Here is a 6000-nt window from a genome sequence, read left to right on the forward strand (position 1 = left end):
CTTCCTCTTTAACAAATGCGCTCAAACTCTCTTCCAACACACACACACACACACACACACACACACACACACACACACACACCCCTCTCCACTTCCAGGGCCTTCCCATGTGGTCACCCTCTGCTAAGCATAGATGGTCTCATTTTACCTTTCTGTTTGTGTGCTAACTTTTTTTGTAGAGGCAAAATATAAACTTCATCATCTCCAGGCTCTGAGCTGTCAGCACACAGCCCAATGTGGGACTTGTCCTCACAGATCGTGAGATCATAACCTGAGCTGAAGCCAGATGCTTAACTGACTGAGCCACCCAGACACCAGGAGGGAAAAAGAGATTGAGAGAGAGAAACAGTCTTAAGCAGGCTCCACGCTCAACACAGAGCCCAATTTGGGGCTCCAGCCTAGGCCCCTGGGATTCTTACCTGAGCCAAAATCAAGAGTCAGACCCTCAACTGACTGAGCCACCCAGGCACTTCTAATCTCATCTTTTTTTTTAAAATCTGTAATTTTCTACATTTTTAATTAAATCCTATATTTTTATAATTCTCTATTTTCTATCCTTACTGGCTAATAAAAGCCTGCCTAAAGCTACAGACTTAGAGCCTAATTAACCACTACTTGAGGAAAAAACTCTGGGGAGAGGAGGGTACTGACACAGGTGTAACATGTGGCAGAAAACAGTCACAAGAATGGAAGCCCTGGGTAAAGACTTACAGCTGTCCTGTTCCCCATCTTGCAACCAAAAAATCTCTCCAGAGATTATCAAGAGAAATATCTGAACTTCACAAGTTTGATGTTATTGCCTGTGAAATGGAATTGTTACTTTCAAAATCCTGCATACCAGTCAGTTGTCATGGAAACAGCTTCCAACTTGGACTGGTTATTTCTTCCAGTGTATAAATGACCTGGAACCCTTGGTTTAGGCAAAAGAACCCCAAACTCTATTGGGCCTTGGGCTGGTTATGCCCAAAGGAACATCCACATTGTCACCTCTTTATGGCATCAACTCCAATCTCTGCATTCAGGGCCTCCCCTCAGACTTTCAAAAGCCTAATTTGAAGCAAATAAATAAAAAAATAATCTTAACATTTTTTCCTTTTTTCTGCTGCTGTTACATTTGCATTCTCTTTGAGGCCATATGGATCTAATGATTGGCTAGAAGAATGGTGGGAACTTTTTGGAAAGAGGAAGAAAAATACATTTCAACATTTTCATCTTCTTACATCTGTATATCCAACCAGTCAACTCAACATGTCCCTCGTGTGCTGTTTGGGCGTCCTTAATGGCTTGTCGGGCTTCCCAAGATGTGGAAATGCATCTGTGTCATCCTTTCCAGGGAGAGGACCTCAGATATGCCAAGCAGCCTGTTTCTCCTCACACAGCTTTAGTTTTCAGGAAACTTCTTTTTTAAATTGGACACATCACAAACTCTAGCTTAATGACAACGTTTAACTAATATATCTTTTAAAGTAATTTCTATACCCAATTCGAGGCTCGAGTTCATAACCCCAAGATTAGGAGTCACATGCTCTACAGACTGAGCCAGCCAGGTGTGCCCTTACCTAATATTCTTGATGCACCTACTGTATGCCAGCCTCAGGACCACATACCAGGGAACTAGCAAGATCAACAGCTTGGCCTCTTTTTTCTTTAGAGTATGCTGTCTACTAGGGAATTGTTCCACAAAAGACCCTGGAAGAGAGGGACAAGACAAGCTAGTGAATGGGAAACAATATTTGTGAACCATATATCTGCAGGATTTGTACCTAGACTTTGAAATAAAACACTCTCAAAACTCAACAGTGGAGAAAACCAACAATCCAGACAGAAAATGGACAAAAGATGTTGTAAAAGGCTAAACTAATGGCCCCAAAGACCGCAGGTTCTAATCTCTGGAATCCATAAGCATTAGCTCATTTGAAAATCAAGGCTTTGCAGATGGGATTAAGTTAAAGGATGTTGAGATGGGGAGTTTATCCAGGATTATCCAGAGAGCCTTAAATGCAATCACATGTGTCCTGCGAGGAGGCAGAGACAATTTGACACATCCACACGTACATACACGAAGGGGAAGGTAATGTGAAGACAGAGCAGAGAGAAATTTGAAGATGTGGCCCTGTGGCCACAAGCCAAGGAACACCGGCAGCCATCAGAACGCAAATGTGGATTAACCCTCCTCACTCACACCGTAGTCCACAAGGATCCACATGCCGGCCAAAGCCTGCTGCAGCTCAGGACAATGTTTCTGACTATCACCTTGGCCCTCTGCACTTATTCTCACAAGGAAATCACCTTTGCCTAATTTTTGTCGTCTGCTTCATGGAGAAGGGAAATGGCAAAACACCAAACAAAATGTAACGTCTTAGCATACTTTCATTACTTTTGGCTCCCTCCCCCTGAGGACAGTAAAAGAGTGGTTAGTTCAGATGGATTGTGATCAAGAGATGGAAACGTTTGAAGATAGAGAAGAGAAAACAGGAATGGGAATATTGGTGAACTCTAAGCGGGACTCTGCTTGCCTGGAGTGGCGTCTTAACCCCGAGGATCTGCAAGAGGGGTCAGCTGCGGCCTTGGAGCAAAGCAGGAGCTGGGAAGCCCTCCACACAGCTGCCTCTAGGAAGGCTGAACTCCACCAGTCTTTACTCATCCTCAGTGGCTAAAGATTTCCACTTGCAACTCTGATTTTTTCCTACTGCTCAGTGAGAAGGGAAATTTTGCTGGTTCTGGGAATACGGGGCTTGAAAAACAAGAAGTGCTTTGGAAAGTGTGCTGGGATCGGAGTGGCCTGTAATTGATGAGTTCCTTCCTCCACTGTGGTCCAGAGACCCGAGAAGATGTGGCAGAGAACTCTAAACTCCCTCGGGGAGACGCCTACTTAATGCCTAACAAAGATGAGTATTCCAGCCCCTGTGATTGTGGGAGACTTCTGGGCTGGCCCTGACATGCGGCCGCAGTTTGGGCACCCTGACATTGTTTCCGCTCCACAGTGTTTTTCGCTTTCTAATTCAGCCAGAAAACATTTTCCTGATTCTCAGCTCCCTGGGATGAATCAATACAGTGAGTAATAGGAGGGAGTTTTGGGTGGTTTATATTTTAACTACTCAATACCTGCCTGGAATGTATAGGGAACTTAGAGGGAAGGGAAGGCTTGCTTGCTTCATGCTACTGGAAATTATCCCACCACAAGGCAGAAGAGTGTGTGATGAGAAATAGACCAGATGATCTCAAGACATCTGAAAATCATAGGTTCAAGGCCTTTTCCCCAGGAAGATACTAAAATGGGGAAGCTGGTCAGGCCATACACACATGTACTGTATATTAAAACCAGTGAAGCAGAACCATAAAAACAAGCCCAAAAGCTTGTTACCACCAAAACACCCTTAACCAGAGATCACTTTTCCAGTAACACGATACACCCAGTTTAAACATAATTACTCCTTAGGGACTGTGCCGAGTTAAGTGGATGTCAGAAGGGAAGGACCCCCCCTCCCCGCCCCAAAACCCCAAAGCTATGAGCCCTCATGTACCTGTTAATATTCTCCGCACAAATTCAGCCATCCTGAATCAGAGAACAGTCCTAAGCTAGGCCTATAGCTTTGAAGAAGTGGGTACTACAGGGAGCAGGAGTTATTTATTTATTCATTTACTTACATTGTAAACTGGAACTAGGTAGACTTTGATGAGGCTCTTTCCTGTGCGTGGAAAGAGAAATTACACCTTAAGAACTGGCTCCTGAAAATTCCAGAAGTGGGTGAGCTCATTCATTCCCTCCCTCCTCTTACTCATTCATTTCTTCATTGCACGAATGATCCTGAGCGAGGTGCTAAAGGTTAGAAAGATGAAAACAAACAAACAAACAAACAAACAAAACACCCTGCCTTTAGGAAGACTCGTTAGCAAATAGATACAATACAATGTGTTAAGTAGAAAGTTGAGAGCCTCTGCTTGAAGGGTGGGAAGAGTTCTCTGATGTGGGTCTTGCAGGATGAAAAGTTCTCCTGACCATCCTGATTGGTGGGCGGAGCAGGAGTGGCGGAGCTCTCCCAGCAGAGGACCGAGTCCATGGAGCTGCAAGAAAGGATGTAGAAATCTTAGAGCAATACATAGCTGGCAACGTGACCGGGAAAATAGGTAGAAGTCAGATCACAGGAGGGGGCGCCTGGGTGGCTCAGTCGGTTAAGCATCCAGCTTCAGCTCAGGTCATCATCTCAGGTTTGTGGGTTCAAGCCCCTCGTGAGGCTCTGTGCTGACAGCTAGCTCAGAGCCTGGAGCCTGCTTTGGATTCTGTATCTCCCTCTCTCTGACCCTCCCCTGCTTGTTCTGTCTCTCAAAAATAAATAAAAAACCATTAAAGAAAAAGTCAGATCACAGGCTTTTATGATGGTAGGAATTTGGATTTTGTTTTGTAGGTGGTAGAGAGTCATAGAAGGATTAAAGCAGGATTGTTGTACAATCAGATTGAGGTGTGAGCAGGAGAGACCTCCTTGGTGTGTGCTGGTGGGGCAGACAACTGGAGATTGTCCAGGTGAGAACTGAGGAGGATTAAACTAGAGGGATGGACATAACTACTCTGGGCAGTGTTTGCTGGGCAGAATCAACTTGTAAGAACTGTGAGGCTTTTAGAGGCCCGTTGCCAAAACAAAAGGAGGTTAGTTCCTCAGGAAGAGTATTGGAATGTGGTTGAAAGAGGAAAAAGGCCAAAAGGGCCTTCCCAGATATTGCTCCTGTGGTGGGGAGAGACAGAAAGCTGGAAGGAAAGGAAGCTAGGAAAGGCTTCCACCAAGCTGAATAGACATCACATTGATTTCCCTTGTGGTTTAGATGTAAAAGTTCATTTGTATGTAGTTAGAAATTCCAGGCCAGATCAAGACTGAAAGCATGCCTTTTTACATCTTCTGTTAAGTTTCTTTAAAAAAAGAGGTCTACTTTAAAAATTGGATTTATTTTACTTCGTGTTGAGTCAAAATTCATCTACAGTAAAATGCATAGATTTTGTGTGCACTATTGATAAGTTTGACTTATCTCACACAAAATATACAAATGTATACCTCTGGGTAACAAATACCACAATCTGAAATTTCACTCTGCCCCCTTTCTGATAATACTCATAGGTTACTTATAGATAACTACTATTCCAGTTGCTATCATCTGATTAATTTTACTTATTTTTGAGTTTCATATAAAAGAGTCATGCAGTATTTACTGTTATTTGTTTTTTTGTCTGAATGGATATATAACAGTTTGTTTTATCTAATTTTATGTTGATAGATATTAGAGCTGTTTCCACTTGGGGCTATTATGAATAGAACTGCTCTAAACATTCTTGTACAAGTTGTTTTGTGGATCTATGTTTTAATTAGTCTTGGATAAATATCTAAAATGGAATATCTAGGTCATAGAGTAGGCATGTATATTTAACTGTATGAGGACCTGCCAAGTTATTTTTTCAAAATTGTGCCATTTTACACTTCCATTAACAACTCATGATTTTATTTCTAGTGCAAAGTATCATATTGTGTTTTTAATTTCTATTTCCCTGATAACTAATAATATTGAACATCGGTTCAGGTGTCTATTGATCATTCACAGATAATCAATATTTATTCTTCTGTAAAGTGTCTGTTCAAGTGTTTAGCCCAAGTGGATTACCTGCTTTCTCTTGTGAAAGGAAAAAAGGAAGAGAAAAATAACTCTTTCTTTCTTTTTTTTTTTAAGAGTTTATTTATTTTTGAGAGTCAGGGCAGAGCACCAGCGAGGGAGGGGCAGAGAGAGAGGGAGACAGGATCTGAAGCAGCTCCAGGAATGAATCCCACTTGGTCATGGCAAATAGTTTTTTTAATAGACTGTTGAATTCAATTTGCTAGTATCTTGAGAATTTTTACATCCATGTTCATCAGGGATATTGGCCTGTTATTCTCCTTTTTAGTAGGTCTTTATCTGGTTATGGGAATCAAGGTAATGCCGGTCTCATAGAATGAGTCTGGAAGCTTCCTTTCTGTTTCT

This window comes from Suricata suricatta, chromosome 1 (assembly GCF_006229205.1).
Source record: "Suricata suricatta isolate VVHF042 chromosome 1, meerkat_22Aug2017_6uvM2_HiC, whole genome shotgun sequence".
In the NCBI taxonomy this organism is placed as follows: domain Eukaryota; kingdom Metazoa; phylum Chordata; class Mammalia; order Carnivora; family Herpestidae; genus Suricata; species Suricata suricatta.